Source organism: Chelon labrosus (assembly GCF_963514085.1).
Source record: "Chelon labrosus genome assembly, chromosome: 2".
In the NCBI taxonomy this organism is placed as follows: domain Eukaryota; kingdom Metazoa; phylum Chordata; class Actinopteri; order Mugiliformes; family Mugilidae; genus Chelon; species Chelon labrosus.
Genome location: NC_140338.1, coordinates 8739011 through 8756603, shown reverse-complemented (window position 1 = coordinate 8756603; position 17593 = coordinate 8739011). Strand labels below are relative to the sequence as shown.

The window sequence follows — 17593 nt, the reverse complement described above, 5'->3', positions numbered from 1 at the left end:
ATGTGGTCGGCTAAACAAAACTTACGTTCAGACTCATCTGAAGTGGACGATAAACCATCTTCCCCGCTGTGGATAACTTTTGCAGGTGCAGCCCGTCTCGGAGACGCGCACGGCCGCGCGCTCCGGATCCTCGCCACACCTCCCACTTCCCCAGCTTGTTTAAGCGCTCTCCTCCTGTGCTTCAATGAGCGCTATTGTTGAGGAGACTGCGCGCTGCCCTGAACGCCGCGGACCCGAAGTCTCCGAGCAGAGCGAGTGCGCTGCAGTGGGGAACACCTTTTGCGTAGTGGGGAACGACGAGTCCTCCGCGCTGGAGGTTTTTCCTTTTGAACATTTGCGAGGTTTGCATCGAGAGACGCGCGCAACGAAAGTGGATAAAAAGTTTGGGGCAGAAGCTGTTCGAGCGCATTCCAGCGGACTTTGGATTACTTTGCCAAGGTAAGCTTCTCGTGCGCTTTTATTGTGATTTTTCAACTATCAAGGTGCCTTTTTGAGCACGATGAACAGCCGACTGATTAGCACACTGATTTCTTCTGCTCCTCAGTGGAAATGAACGCGATTTTACAACCTTTTAATGGATTTGTGTCCCCCTGCGCATGTATGGGGTCTGTTAGATGCTGTGATATCGATCAGAACGACAGAGTTTTACGCTCTGAGAGGCTCTGCCAATTCATCTTGTGGCGTCTTTCCTCAGCCTGCTTCACATGTGAAAGCTTCCCTTGTGGCCAGTGACTTAGTCGGCGTGTCTTTGCATTCCTCTGCCCGGCGCACGGGGGTCAGTATCTCGGGTCAGGATCTGTCTGCCAGACGCGCTCAGCGAGACGCGCGCAGGCAGGAAAGACAGCGACAAGAGTGTTTCCTGCAGAGATACGCGCAAACGAGATTATCTCTTATCTGCGCCGTTGCTTCAGAGGCGCGTTGGTGTCGAATGTGTCGGATTATGGGCTCGTTATCTGGCTTCTCTCTCTCTCTCTGACATCTGGCTGTTTGTTTATGGGAGACTTTAATCTGATGATCCCTGAGAGACGAATCAAGATCCCCACTGGGGTTTAGAGCTCGTCTCCCAGTTAAAGTGATGACTTTATGGTGTTTTGTGTGAATTTAAATGCTCAGCTTTTTATTTTTTTTTTCCTGTGTGAATCTTAACTTGCAGGTTTTATTTTGCACTAGATCTCTACTTCTATTCTACACTGACACCAAAGTTCACAAAACGAGTGTAGTTGCAGCCAATTTGGATAACAAATAAATGTAAGATTATGAAAAATCTGTTGCAAGCTTTTTTTTTTTTTGGTTTATGTTGTTTTATTTTATGTAACTGTTAAGACAATACTTTGGATTTGACAGAACAAGCGAGTGGAGGGAACTTGCAACCTGTGGTGAGGATTGTTTTCTGTCATCTGTCAGATGCATTACATTTAAAAAGAGGGATTTTTTTTCCATGTCTAGACGTCGTTGACCGATCAATGGATGAGCAACATTTTAGGGTCTGCTGCCGAGGTAGTTTGGTGTAGGTAGAGCTGCAGTGATTGACACTGATATCACATACCATTGATTTATTTACAAGTTGGTTACCTGTTAATCGTTTAAGTCTGTCAACCAGAAAAAAAAACTGACAATAAATAGTGAATCTTAGAAATAATCAAGAGAATAAGAATTAATGGCTGCAGCAAGTTGCTGTGACACTAGTTATTAAAAAGGGCTTTCTTATTTAGTAATAGATTCATATGAACTGTAAAATGCACATTTACAGTATAATAATAATAAGAAAACCTTATGTCATGTCTTCTGTCTTCTTGTGCTAATACCTTGGTAATGCATTGCCGAAATGGGACAGTGGTGTCTCTGCTGCATGGCACACTTTGTTTTTCTCATAAATCTAGAAAGTGTTGTGCTGACTGTTAACCCGCTTTCTTTGCCTCACGTTGCCACTCGCTGCCTCCGTCCTCACGCCGCCCGCTCCGCGAGGAGTCTGAGGCACAGAAAACAAACGCCGCGTGAAGTATGGGAAAAGCAAAGAAAGGTGGAGACAGAAGGGGACGGACCGGAGTACGTACGAGGAGAAGAGGGAGAGCAAAGCAAACATTCCTGACTCGGTGTCTCAGCAATTTAATTAAGGTTCTTGTGGGTTTTTTTTTTTTTTTTTTTTTTTGTGAGATGCTGCAGCGAGCACCTCGAGGTGGAGGCTTAACCCCCGGCTCCTGCCGTTTCAAGCTTGGACTAATCCCACAGGGTCGGCTAATAAGTGTTCGGGTCATGCCACCATGACAACTAAATAGGGAGGAAGGGGGGAGATGGAAAGCTCCCCAATCAGGGAGTTAATAACCCCATGAAGGAAGTTAAGAGGTACAAGGTGAAGAGGATATAGTCATGGGCTGAAAGTGTGTGTGTGTGTGTGTGTGTGTGTGTGGATGAGATTTCAGTTGTTATCAGGCACATCAGCTAAAAGCCCCTCCTTTTTTTTAGTGGGGTTTAAGTGCGCCCTGTGGTGCTCTGGTGTTACACACCATCACACCCACCTACACACACACACACAAACACACACCCTTCCCCTCCCCTCAGGTCAGATTTCGGTCACTGTACTAGCTGAGTAGATTTTCTTATTTTCTCTTAACTGACGTCTGGCTTCCTGAATCATTTTGCTATTTATATTTCCACTACTCTGGACGCGTTGATGCAATGACTGCAACGTTTTTCTTGGCTTTCAAGGCCAAAGAGTGTCTCTCTCCCTGTCTCTCTGTCTCTGCTCTTCCCGTCTCTTGCCTCGCTCTCTCTCTTTCCGTCATTCCTTTCCCGTTTTCTGCATCCACTGTGTTTGACATGTGCAGATGTGACACTTTTACCACTGCAGCGAGGCTCGCCTCCAGCCTCACCCTTCTGCCTGCTCTCTTGTTCTGGTTTCTGTTCAATCTGTTTTCCATACCGGTTTTCTGCTGCCGGGCCTAATGTCTTCTCTCTGGAGTTCTCTCTCATGTGGAGCAGAATGTCACACTCGGTCTCCGTCAAATCCTCTCTGCAACCATCTAACACCAGGCTGAAAAACGTGAGCCCCTGACGCTCAGTTCAGAGTTGTTTCTGCCTTTATTCTGGAAATTACGAGAAGAATCGGCTTAAGATGCGCAGAATTTAAAGATTCTTCTTCTTTCGGTGCGTCAGAAATCAAGTGGGCCAGTTTCACTTAAATGTTCATGTGTTCCTGCAAACGAACACGTAAGAAAATATAATATAATCACATCAATCACATTGTGGCGTTTCCTTCGCTTGGTTTTTGAGAACAAACTGCACATAAAAGAAAGTGGAAGAAACTGCAAACTCTCCCTCCTGCTGCCGAACAGATGTATAGCCGGGGTGGGCCGAGTTGCTTGTCAGCTCATTTGGAAACGTTTAAGGAAGCGGGGACCACGCAGATGGAGCGGACGTCCAGCGTCAAGCCTCCGACTGCTGATAAATCACCGTGCTCGGTCCGGTCATTACGCCGCTCAGAGCTTTGCTCCCCTAACTTCTGGAGCGTTTGACAAATATATACGTCCAAATTATCCGGTAATATAAACCTGAGCCATCTAACCTGGGAGTAGAGCTGCAGTGGTGATCACTTGGCCAAGAGATAAATAATCACATTTTACATGTTTGTTTTGTGTGACCAACAATCCAAGACCCACAGTCTGTAAATCTGCAATCAATTATAGAAGAGAGGTTTGATAAGTGGTGAAAATAAATTATTTGGCACTACAGGTGTCAGTATGGTGTGTTTAATGGGCTAATTTAAAGATATTGATTGGCACACAGATTTTTGGTTGGTGCACACTGATCAGGCATAACATTATGACCACTTTCCTAGCATTGTGTAGGTCTCCCTTGTGCCTCCAAAACAGTTGTGACTCAGAGAATGGACATGGGCCTTCTGAGGGTGTCCTGTGGTGTCTGGCAACAGAATGTTGTTAGTGGGGGCCTTTGGGTCCTATGGGTTGAGCAGAGTGGTCTCTGTGGATTATCAGTTTGGGATCTAGTGAATTTGGAGGCCAGGTCAACACCTTGTGCTATTTTTTATGTTTTTTTTTAGTTGTGCCTGTGTCAGGCTACATCCTGCTGGGGATGGCTGCTGCCATCAAGGAGTGTCATTGCCATGGGGTGGGGCTGCATGGTGTGGTCTAGGTGGGTAGTAGATGTTTAAGTAACATCCACATGAATGAATGGCAGGTCCAAAATTAGAGTGGAACATTGAACTGTCACAAGATTCAGATTCAGAAAACGCTATTTGTGCCCAAGGGGTTGCAATTTAAGGCACGTGTGAGCAGCATGACGTGCAAAACAAGAACAAAAAATTTGAAAACTTCACCTGTCAGTGGTCATAATGTTGTGGCTGATCGGTGTACATTCAAATCTCGCCTAAAGCAACTTTACCTTGAACGTACTCTCGCTCGAACGTCTGCAGTTGGGATATTGCTAAACTGGGTTTCTGCTTTCAGAGACATAAAAAAGCTCACGTTACGTCTTTACAAGCTTTCTTGACACCAGTGGAATTCTACACTCAAACAACACACAACAGGCTGAGACTTAACACGCTCGCCAGAGGGGGAACCTGCCCGCCTCCCCTCCTTCACCCCCAGGGACAGTTTTAGGGGTTGTTACTCCTTTAGTAACCTATGAAGCGTGTCTCTAAGTACCTCACCCCCATACCACCCCCACCCATCCTCACAGTGTGTTGTATAAACACGGCGGTTCAATAGGAAGGTAAAGACCGTGACACATACAGACTCCTCGTAACATTCCTCTGCGGTACCAGGAGACACCGGGAGAGGATGATGCATCCGACAGCAGATCTGCGGTCAGATTACCTTAATCCGGAGATTAAAACAACAAAACCTTCTAATAATCGGAAATAAGACGTTTCTCTTTCAGTTCACGTCCTTCAATGAAGTGTTCATTGAAGGAAATTTAGATCAATTGAATTGTTTTTAACAAAAAAAAACTAATTATCGGCTTCCAGAAACATGAAAATTAAAGTTGAGGGACGTGAAGACTCTGCTCTATGTAAAGAAAGCTTTCATATTCAGACCCGCTACCTAATCTGTCTGAAGTCTTTAAGATAACACCCCCCCATCCTTCGAGAGCAGACATACCACTACCTGAGGGCGAGTTTGTGTGTGTTGGAATGGGGGGGCGGTGTAGTAGATTAGGGAAACCCCACCTTCCTGCCCCCTTTCTCTGAGCCCCGCTCTGTCTTTCTTTTTTTTTTTTTGTCTTGAGGGCACATGGCTGTGCACACACATGCACCCTTTCATCCCCATTCAACAGCCCTCAATCCCCCTGCACACACGTGCACCGGCGCACATGCACTCGAGGTTGCAAGTAGACGGCGGCCCTCGGGGCTGCAGGGCCTCACAGAGCACTTCAAAAGGGTCGAGGTCTGGACCTGTGAAATACTCAACAGCACGAAGGAACAACAGGTGAGGAGAGATGCCGTTTGAACCGGCAGAAGGTAGGCCGGCAGTGGCGGTTACCATGGACGCGTGCACCAAAGTCGACACTGTGTGTAGCCCGTGGTACGAGTCAAGACGTGTGAGCGATTATTGAGCCACATTTGCCTTGGGTGTCAGTTAAAGGAAATGAGTTTTGGATGTCTTTGTGTTTTGTTTCCTATTTTTGGCAGGTAACCTCTGATTTCCTGCTACTTTCAACACCCAAGTGTAATATTGTTAAACTGAATGCAGTGCAGTTAAACAACAGGTGAATTAACTTGTCAATTAAATGTTTTTGCCAATTTGCTGCTGGGAACTGCTTCATGTAGAAATCATTGGAGGTGACTCTAGGGTCACAGCTTTAGGGGGACTCTTAGAATGAATGTTCTGCTGGGAAACGTCTGGATCTGGCATTCATGTTGATGTTACTTAAGGCTCATTTAAAGTACTGCGGGACATAGACGCTGTAGCCTACGCACGTAGCCTACGCCAGTGCGAGCCATTTACACTAGTGCGCTCGTTAGTCTGGCTCGCGCTGTAAAAATGTCACCCAGATGCTAGTTGGCGCTGTGTCTTTTAGTCATTCGGGTTAATTTTTGTTTCTACTTCCTGCTTCACTTTCAACAATGACAACTGAAACTTTTGCCGAAATATCTCGCGAACACGAGTCGTACAAATGTTTGTATCTCCGAAGCTCCTCAGTTAACCTTTCCTCGATGTGTTCCATCTTTATTGATGCAAAACAATCAATTCGAAAATGGAGGAGATGGAGAAGCAGGCAGAAATACTAAAGCAGAAATACGCTACTACCAAGCGGACCAATCACAGCTCTTGCGATCAGGCACCCCCCCACCCATAGCAATGACACTCCTTGATGGCAGCAACCCTAACCCTAACCCTGACGAAGGCACGCACAGAAAAACGGTTTAGGAAAAACTCAACAGCTCAAGGTGTTGACCTGGCCTCTCTAGATCCCAAACTAGCCTGATCTACAGAGACCCCTCCCCTCAACCCATAGGACCCAAAGGCCCCCACTAACAATGTCCTGTTCCCAGACACCACAGGACACCCTCAGAAGGCCCATGTCCATTCTCTGATGAGTCACTGTTTTGGAGGCACAAGGGAGACCTACACGATATTAGGAAGGTGGTCACTGTTGAGTGATGGGTGTATATGTAGCTTAATCAGCTTAGTCTATACCTAAATACCTACACAACTATTGAGCTATGCAGAAATATTAACTATAACATGATGGCAACACATAATTAAATGCATATTTCAAAGGAATGATTTGTCTACCAGTGGCCTTGAGAAGCACAGAGCGATGCGCAGACCGAAAGAAATGGGAGTACTGCAGATAAAACCTGTGGGAGTTATCACAGAACTAAACACTTCTACTAGCAGGAGTATAAAATCAAATGTGGAATGAACACTGACACTGAGGAGAAACATGTGAATGAACAAGTGTGCATGAGGAGTGTCTGGAGGAGGTGGCCCTTCTGGTTCAACAGCTTGATTTGGCTCCTCACAGAATGCAGATTAGGACCTGTCAGCATGTGTGCACATTTTGTAAAACCACATAATTATGGAATAATCTAAAAAATTAGGTCACAAATGAGAAAATGCATTTTGGCACGCGACTTAACGGGCTGTTGATCTCATATCATCACAACAAGCACTTAACTCCATGATTTTGAGCAACATGCCCATGTCTGAAATCCACCACATGCAATGCCTCCACTGACTTGTGTCTCCTGCACTTACTACTGGAAACAGCTATCAAAGTGTTGCTCAATCGCGTGGAGCACGACAGTAGCGTATGTTGTTTCCACGTTCCAGCTTCAAATTCACCCAACTCGGCAAATGTGACCATGCGAAGAGCTTGAATTGCACGGCTAGCCAGCTGGTGAGCCAGCCGCTAATGCTAATCTGTCCCAACACAGCTCTCAAAGATTGTCTCTGTAGTGTGCGGTTTCCTCTTCTCTGTTGCGGTCTTCCCAGAATTGTTCGCTTCAAATCAACTAAGTGTGACAGAAAGTTCGCCAGAGTGGTAGAACACAAGTCGTCTTGGCGCGGCATGCTTGCAGATATGCGTGTCAGGTTTCACTTGATGCAAGCGCACGATTGACGTGAATGGATTTTGATTGAATCTGAATGCTTGGCTGAGTCTCTGACTATAAGTTGAGTTTTGATAAATATCGTGGTAGGAGAGGGCTACCTGTTTATGAGATCACTAAAAAGAAAAACACATCAATTGGTTCACCAGGACACTGTGTCTCCTAAGAGATCATCGACGTAAATATAAACCCCCCCTCTAATGAGTGTTTATTTTGAACTTACTGAAATGTCAGCTGAATCACAGCCTCGGCTGTAGGCGTGACAAGACCAACCTCAACAAATTCGGCAGTCAGGCGTACATTGTTTGCACACAATGGGAATTTTAACGCCTCTATTAAATAACAGCCTCAAGGCTAATTGCAGCATGTTTTGGGGATGTTTGTGTGTACACTGAGTCCTGCCATAACAACTTATGTCGCAACTCTCTGCAGCTCATTATTTATCTGATGCACTCCTTCATACGGTCTCAGCATACACCGATCAGGCATAACATTATGACCATGTGCTTAGTATTGTGCAGGTCTCCAAAACAGTTGTGACTCATCAGAGAATGGGCCTTCTGAGGGTGTCCTGTGGTGTCTGGCAACAGGATGTTGTCAGTGGGGGGCCTTTGGGTCCTGTGGGTTGAGGGGAGGGGCCTCTGTGGATCATCCCACAGATACTTGATCAGTTTGGGATCTAGTGAATTTGGAGGCCAGGTCAACACCTTGTTCTGTTTTTTAGTCTGCATTCTGCTGGGGAGGCCATCAAGGAGTGTCATTGCTATTGGGTGGAGGTGCCCCATAGCAATGGCACCCAAAACTTTCCCAGCAGACATTGTATTGTCACAAGATGGTCAATGTTATTTTCTTCTCCTGCCAGTGATTTTAATGCTGTGGCTGATTGCTGCACAGTGCTGCTGGGGCGTTTGCTGTTACGCACACTCACCAACCGATGTTAATTTACACATTCGTGGCTCGTCAAGGAGAATCTAACTGTTGCACAACACAGATTTTAACAAAGAGCACACACGTCTTCACACTCCCGTGCACACACAATCACATAGTCCTTCTCGGAGGCCTCGCTGAAGCTGGCAGGGGATTAAGATGTCAGGAGTCAAAGGGGGAACCAGTCAACCCAGAGACAAGAAACCGACGAAGCAGAAGAAACACAGGCTAGAGAAAGAGACACACACACACACACACACACACACACAGAGAGAGACTGCTGAATCAGAGTCAAACATAAAATCCAGATTATCCAAATAAGAGGAAATCGACCGTACCCAGGGAGTACCACGCAGTCGAGCACACTGTGGTTCACCATGTTTCCACACTTGGCCAGGAGCCCACAGCCTTCATGATGCTTGGACCACCAAAGAAAGACAAACAGATCAGACCAGCAAGATGGGGCTTGTGCAAGACTGTCAACTGTTGCTTGCTTGTTTATCATTCTGAGAGCAGGTTAAGGTCATGATTTGAACAGTCGGTTGGATCTTGCAAGGCGAGCGGCATCTTGAAAGTAGAGCCGTCTGGAGATTGGAAGCAATGAAATAGATCACGACTGAAGCTTCAGACACAAGTCAGATATGGTGTTTGACCTTTTCTTTTAAATCAAATAAAATGTATTTCTTCCTCTGCTATTAACAAAAATCCACAATGAGCAATAAATGAACAGAGTAAATGATCCATAAGATGCAAATCATCTCAATAAAATTACTGTGGTGCTCAAGTGTAAATAAATTTAACTGATTTTTAAGTGCTCCATGGGGGGGGGGGGGGGGGGGGGACAAAATGTTTGTGGGTGACACTGCAGTGTTTAGTTGATCGCAAAACAAGAATTCAAATATTAAAATGAGTTGAAAGCTGAGAATAATTGCACCAAGCAAACAGTGTCCACAGACACTTCTGTTAGCTTCAAAGTTGTTGCTCTGAGTCGAAAGGCGCTGATTATTTCCTCATCGTCCCTGCATGGCGTGTGTGAAGAACTATGGTCGACAAAATCAGAGGTTTTCTTGAACAAGACAAACAACCTTTAGTGTGGTTTGGTCCTAAACAGACAATTGCAATATTTTGAGGAACACAAAGTACAAAAAACACTAATAGACAGACTTAAGCAGGATTTTGTGGTGAAAAGATGATCATTACAATTTACTAACATTCCACTCTGGCCTTTTAAACCAGTCAACGAGCACCGCCTCATCTGACTCAGATGCATCGTTTGCGTATGACTCTGCACTTTGCGCATCGCCATCCCCTCTAAACTCGGCGTAAAAAGAAGCGGTGGCGTGCCTGTGGTATTTTTAATGTGGACATCTTGTTTGCAGATGAGAACCGAACGCCACTTCAAAGACAGCGGAGAGCGGTTCAAAATTCAGGCTGCAGCAACTTTTAATGCACGCCGGCGAGCGGGAGGAGTGAGCAGTGAAAGTGTGCGCCGGGAGTGGATGCTAATCCGTGCGTATGCTAAAGCAAAGACGACGGACTGCGTGCACAGAAGTCGATGTTAGCGCAAGTAAAACTAAGTATGTGCAAAAGGGGACAGTTTTGTGCCCTTACATTGAAATGCTGCACAGCTTCTGCAAGCTTGATCTGTTTGCAAAGGAGTTAGCAGCAAGCTAGCACCTGTTTGTGCTTCTTCCCACACACACTTGCACACTATTTTATTGCTATATCATAATCACTGTATTTGATTTTTGAGAGTACACCCTTTTAGCAAACATCTATCTGTACACATGCTACTGTGAGGAACATAAAGAGTCAAATTTGTCATGCCCAGGGCAGTTTAAATGGTCTGTTTGTCTTTAACAAGGCATGCATTTTCGGTGGGATTTGTGGACTGAGACACGGTTGTATAGCCTTTGATCTATATAGACAATTATACGGGATTCTGCTAATTTGTTTTTGCAAACTGAGTTATAAAAGGCTCTGGTTTATTTTGGGTTATCCCCTGTTACCTGCCAGACTGAATTTAAACGTTCTGGAGAGGAGACGGTGTTTATTTTTTTGTGTCCGTCATGTGCGCCATGCCAGTACACTAGCAAACAGCCGCCAGCTAAAGCAAGACGCTCTATAAACACAGACAGACCGTTGCGAGTCCAAAACAAGCAGTCAGTAGGTCAGTCCGTACCTCTGATCGGGCCAAGACACACCATACTGCTCTCGCTGGAACAGATGGGACACATTAGACGAATGGAGGTGGCGAGGATTGATGGAGCAATTTCACAGGCTCGATTATAGCAGAAAAGTGCACGCGGTATATCTGCGCTGAGTCTTGATTGGGTTGTTAGTACGTTCAGAGGCTTGTGATTTTCACTAAACCCCCCGCTCGTTAAAATTTGACCGCTGCCATTATTCAAGTTGGTGGAAAGGTGCGTGCAATGTGGGGTTTCAGGAAGCAATCTGGTCCCCGAAAGTTTATTGCGGTGCCTTGAGTTTACCAATGAGTGAGGGTGTTAGATTACCCAGTAGTACATCATTAACTTTAGTCATTCTTTTCTACACCGATCAGCCACAACATTAAAACCAATGACAGGAGAAGTGAATAACACTGACCATCTTGTGTTACAATGTTCTGCTGGGAAACCTTTGGACCTGGCATTCATTTATGTGGATGTTATTGAGACATGTAGCACCCACCTAGACCAGACCAGGCACCCCCACCTCGTAGCATTGACACTCCTTGATGGCAGCAGCCATCCCCAGCAGGATGCAGCGTGTCCAGTGTTGCTTGACTCAACTAGTTGTACTATTATTTTACTTTAATATCATTACTTTCCAAGCTGATTAGAACCACTGCTCCTTTATCAGAAGGAGTTCGTCGAGGTGGTTCCGGTCTTCTGGTGAAAATGTTTCCTGGGTACTGAGGGTATCATTGGAGGTTTACTAGGGATGGTCCAGCTGGGAAGAGACCACGGGGCAGATCCAGAACTCCCTGGAGGGATTACATAACAATGGTCCCTGAAGAGGAAGTGGAAAACGTTGCTAGGGATAGGGACGACTGGAATACCCTCGGCAGAGTGCTGCCACAGCGGTCCAACTTCAGATTAGATGTAAACGGATGTATGGAAGCTGCTGAGAGCCCTGTATAAGAGATCCATTGAGGAAAACTGTGACTCTCTTTAAGGCAATGAGTTCAGGGTTAGGGTTAGGGTTAGGGTTTGAGTTTTAAAGCCGTCTCGGAAGTTGCTGATTCTAGCAAGAAACTCATTACGTTGGCAACGCTGCAATGCATTGGAAGTGTCTGTGCTTTTGAATAGAACTCAAAAATCTGTCACGCAAAATAAGGAAAACGTTTGGCGCCCATTATCTTGAGTCTGAGCCATGAGATTGTCGGCGGAGGATCAGCACAACGCATCGGCAAACAGGACAGCTGAGTAAGCAAACAACATGGAGTAAACTGTTGTAATGTGACCCAGTGATGTTGAAAGAAACATTTTTTTTTTGTTTTTTTTATAATTGCCACCTTAAAGAAACATTTGGCCCGTTGAGACTCCAAGCGGTCCTGTGTTTTTAGTAATCGTTAAGCTGTTACCAAACCCTAAAAACAAAAAAGCAACATTTCCACTGTGCAGGGTTTAAATTGACTGGAAACCACATGATCTCTGGCCACAAGAACTTCAGCAAACCCACCGTGGGATTACTTCTCTGTGTGCTAAAATAGAATTTATGGCATATGTTGTCCTGATCTGAGATGATAGATGTAAACTAAAGATTTGCTTCATGTAGAGAGTAAAAGTAAACTCATTTGAAAACTCCAGCAGTGACCTGAAGTGATATCTAGAGGAAAAAAAACAAGGTTTGAAATGACATGATGGGCTGGAACATGTTCTGATCAAGTCATTTAACTGATCATAGTGCAATTAAACATTCAGATTGCCCAGAGGGGATCGGAGTTCTCTCTTGGGGACGGGCTGTGATTGATTTGTGGAAAAACATGTTTGTGATAAGGAAAGCGCACATTTCATTTATGCAAATGTTTGTCAGCATTTCTCCGCATGCAAACCTGTTTAGTCACAGCTGTTGTGGTCAAAACTAATGCGAGCAAATGCGCCGAGCCGAACACGCTCAGATGCATGCGCCACGTCTGCTTCGTCCTGTTTTGTTGCTCGCTCAGCCGAGCCGCCGTGTTTTCCTCGCCCGGTCGAAGCAGTCACACATCTTCCCATGAAATCAAACAGGCCGATATGCTATCTTCAAAGGAATGTGTCAGAAGCGTGGTTATCGCTTCCACTGGCCCGTTTCAGCCCCTATGAAACTGAAATACTTCAAACGTTCATATTAAACCGTTTAAATGAGTTTGGCTGCATTCTGGTGGCTATTATAAGTATATGTGGCCGTTCTTTTTTTGCTCCAACCACTCTTTTTCTGTCACTTTTTTCCTACTTTCAAGTATACAAACAGCCAAGTCATGCTCTTACAACAAAAGGCAAGCGTTATTTATGCAACTACTGTAAAATCAAACGAGGTCTCTTGTTGCTTCTGTGGGAGTCATTGTGTGTGCGTGTGTGTATATATGCATGTCATGCGTCCACCAACACCATTTTTCTCCCCGTTCCCGTCTCCAAACATCCCCACAAGCCTCGGGGCTTTTTACAGAGTCGTGTGTCAGCGCCCGATCTGCAGCGGAGCGTGTCGTCGCCATTCCTTCACATTTCCCTTCCTCGGAGTCCAGTTACACCGGCCGGCATGCAGCGAGGTGTGCGAGTTAGCTGCAAACATATGAAATGACATGTTTTGTGCAAAAAACAAAAACAAAACAAAAAAATAAGTACTGGATGGTGCTTTGTGGACTTTTTTTTGAAGTGCATAAAAGGTTCGACACCACGTTCACCATCCTCCAGCAGCCACACTGGTGTCTGCTATTTCTCAGCAGTGTCATGTGACTGCTCGCAGTGTTCATATTTTTAGCTTCAACTAATGACTTTACAATGCATTGACTTTTTGACTTGTGGCTGTTGCAGCTCGTCTGATTGACATCAAACCAACAGACTGTTATTTTCCACCAGGCGTCCTGTTACATAGACCAACTATGTCCTGTTGGTTTCCCACAGAATCCCTAGTGCTTGATTTGGCAAAACCTGTGCTTGCCGTAGTAGCAGAGAGCGCAATTTGATAATGCAGCAAACACTCCTTGAGCCTTTACCTTATGGGAAAAACAAACCGTTGACTGGTCTACCTGTTTACAGTGCAGTCAAACAATGAACTTTAATAAAGTAGTCAAACATATCTTAAGTGTGTTATGAGTAGTTTTCCATGCAGCGGCTGTGGTTGTTCCCTGTTGTTACTCCATGCAAAATACAACCAATCAGCCACAACATTATGACCACCGTCAGGAGAAATAAATAACATTGACCATCTTGGGACAATTCATTGTTCTGCTGGGAAACTTTTGGACCTGGTATTTGTGTGGATGTTGCTTAGACATGTACCACCCACCGAGACCAGACCAGGCACCCCCACCCCATAGCAATGTCACTCCTTGATGGCAGCAGACATCTCCAGCAGGATGACGGTTTAGGAGCAACTCAAAAAACATGAAGAACAGCACAAGGTGTTGACCTGGCCTCCAAATTCACGAGACCCCAAACTGATCAACTATCTGTGGGATGATCCACAGAGGACCCTGCCCTCAACCCATAGGACCCAAAGGCCCCGCACTAGAAACATTCTGTTGCCAGACACCACAGGACACCCTCAGAAAGACACCCATGTCCATTCTCTGATGAGTCACAACTGTTTTGGAGGCACAAGAGAGACCTACACAATATTAGGAAGGTGGTCATAATGTTATGCTCGATCGGTGTGTAAAAGCAAATGTCATGAGCTGATGAAACATTTCTAAAAACTGCCCGTCTAGTTTTGTCCGACTGCTTCACAATAACATTCACTCTGCATTTCAGATAGTGCAGCTGCACACTGATACCATTCATTCCAAAAAGAAAACAAACAGAAGGAGCAAGAGTGTTAACGTGACCTTTAACCTCATGCAAATAAATCACTTGTAGGGTAACTTGGGGAACCGTTTTCGCTGCAGCGTTACAGTTGTAACACGATTAATTAAATCCGCCGTGACTTTGAAGAAGTTCTCTTCCTCGAGGAGAGCGTTTGTGAGTGTGATAACTCCTGGCGCAAACGGACAGAGCCTGGTTTCTGCCCTGATGCATGGTCCGTAGAGGAGATAAGAACTCTGATACGTGTGTGTGTTTATGTTTGATGTCATCAGCAATCTGACTGCAAGCTACTTCATCAGCTAAGGCTTTTTTGATTCCTCCGTCAGTGGAGGTTCTGCTGTTGTGAAAGCCTTTTTCACAATCCAAGCAGAAGGCTCTGAAATTACTTAACAGTTATTTTCAGTGACATGTTGCTCAACTAGTGCAGGATAAAGTTTGTCCAAACTAAAATTAGTTCCATGCTTCCCCTCTCTGGCAGACACAAAGGGGTTCTCGACAGGGCCGCCCTCCCCAGGACACACGTGTGTTTGTAGCTGCTTTCACACTGCGAGAATAATGCCAGGGAACAGGTCTGGTCTTGTAAAAGTCGACGGCCCGGGCGGCCCCCGGCGCGGCTCTGCAACGGGACCGCAAAGAGTTAAAATCAGATTCTCTGTTCCTGGGTAAAATGCTGCCTTTGTTTCTGGGTCATGAACCAGTCAAGGTCAGTGGCTTTAACCGAGCCAAACAAACACGCACACACAGTTCAGTTTGCGCTAATTGATTCCCCTTCCAGCGGAGACATGCGCGAGTGTGTGTGTGTGTGTGTGTGTGTGCGTGTGTTTACTTTAAAGGATCTGTCAGGAGTTGAAGTAAATAGATAAGTGACAAAGTAAACACCCGTTCCACACACATGCTAAAGCAACATCCATCATCGGGGATACATTTCTGCACACAAACACCAACGGTTCGCGCCTCGCCTTAATAACTTGCTGTGTTTATAAAGTTTCAGAAGGGGAGCTCATTCTCCATTCTTATAATCCAATTATAAAAAGTGTGTATGTTCTTGTTTTTATTAAGTTGTGGGGGCCAAATGCTTGCGCAATACTAGGAATACCGACGTCGTGGAGCCATTCTTTCTGTGCCTCGAACTTTTCAAGTGTTAAAACCTGTTAAGACTTGGTTTTACATTAAAATTACAATTAGGTTATGGTTAGGATATGCATTATGTCCATGGAAGGTCCTCACAAAGATAGAAACGTGAGTTTGTGTGTGTTTGTCCTCCCTGGCAGTTCCTATAGAAGTCTCTCAGCGGTAAATCCGTCCACACTCTCTGAACTAACCCCGGGTTAATGAATTGATCCAGCTGCAGGGAACACTTGATAGAAGTCTGTGTGTGTGTGTGTGTGTCAGTGCAGGTCGCAAGCATCCTTGCGTAAAGTGCGAGAATAAATATGATCTGGAGATGAGTGATTGTAAATAACAGCCCTGATTGTTGCTGATTTTCCGGTGTCCACCATGCGTGTAAATTTCCAGCGCAAATTACTTTCGGTGAAGACGGAGGTCCCATGATAATCCTCAGCCTCCCAAATAGCACGCCAGCGTGCAGTCTGTAGCTGCTCCCGAGGCTGTAGGAGGGTCTGAAATAAGCTTTGAGTGCATTTAAAGCTCAGATTTGTATGTAGTGCTTTGCTCAGCAGGAAATGCGCTGTGACATTTCTATTGAACTGAGCAGGCAAACTGATTTTTAATGTTGTCACGCAACCCAATATGAAATAGTGCAGCACTGTTGCATACATAGTGGGACTGCAGCAACTCCTCGCCATCATCAGTGATGTCGATTGGTGTGGAATACGTCCATGTATCGCAATGTTTATTGAAAAAGCCCGAACCCAAACATAAAAGGTGAGAAAATTCATTAAACAGACACCCAGACGCTTCAAAGATCGCTGTAAATGATTTCATCCTGCAAAGGGCATTAATACAAGTGGCTCAAAGTGGCCAAAATCCCAAAAGAAGAAGAATTTCCACACTTGATAAAATCGAAACCGCTCCCCACTGAGGCTGAACCGCTGAGCAATTAATTGGACTATTGTAGCGACAGAGACTGGCGAGCAGAAGCTAACGGCTGGCATGGCAACGCTGCTTTATAAAGCTCTATAAAGCTAAACAACGTTCATTTTCATTCATAGCAGTGAAGGTTTTGGGTTCTAGTGGTTAGCGCTGGTGCCTCACAGCAAGAAGGTTCTGTGTTCGAATCCCCGGGGCGGAGAGGGTTCGATTCTCAGGGCCTTTCTGTGTGGAGTTTACATGTTCTCCCCATGTTTGCGTGGGTTTAATCCGGACACTCCGGTTTCCTCCCACCATCATCAAAATAAAAAAAAACATGTGTTGGAATGTTTGGAATAGCTTCTTCATTCATAGATAGCTGTAAAAAATATCTTTAAAAGTTTATAAAGGGAAGTTTTGTTTAAATATTTATCAGTTAATCAAAGCAATAATACTTGTTGAAAGATTAATTAATCAGGCTTTTGCTAGATGCTGCTGAATGTGCCAGATGGTAACCGAAAGCTATGATTACCTCACTTAACTGCACGTCACCATATTTATTTAACGACAACAATAGAAAGCAGCCAAAGTGGTTTCGGCTTCTGACATATTACCGATATAACTTGATTTCCCAGAGCTAATGTGTGGGTCTATTGCGACTTTGGACATCGGCTTGACACATGCTGTCTGCACATCGTAATTGTAGGCTGCTTGCAGACTGTTCATGTGGACCAGTCAAGCGTGCAGCAAGGGACAAAAAGAAAGAAACTTTCAGTCAGAACCACAGCCGGAGTTGGTGTTTGTTGAAGTACGGATAAGCTGTAATGGTATAGTATCTGTCTAGGCTTGTAAAAACAGGAGGAGAGGGCTGTAACACCCCCACCCGTCCCCTTCAGCTCTGCCCAACCCAACCTGTACCCTGCCAGAGGCCTATTTGGGAAAAAAAAGAAAAGAAATGAGGGGCCCCTGTTGGGTAACAGTCCCACAGGTGATCATCAATCAGTGATCATGCCTGAAGGCGGAGGAAGGAGAATGGTAGGATGCAGTAAAAAATAAAAAA

The 17593-nt window shown here is 45.2% G+C and overlaps 1 protein-coding gene across 1 annotated transcript in view; it reads left to right on the top strand.

Moving 5' to 3' along the window:
• The window catches only part of LOC311507292 (vasorin-like), a 35338-nt gene continuing 17745 nt past the window's right edge, over window positions 1–17593 (top strand). Inside the window, exon 1 of the mRNA XM_084571584.1 lies at window positions 1–438. The gene's annotated coding sequence lies outside the window, so the exon portion shown is untranslated. The remainder of the gene's footprint in view (window positions 439–17593) is intronic.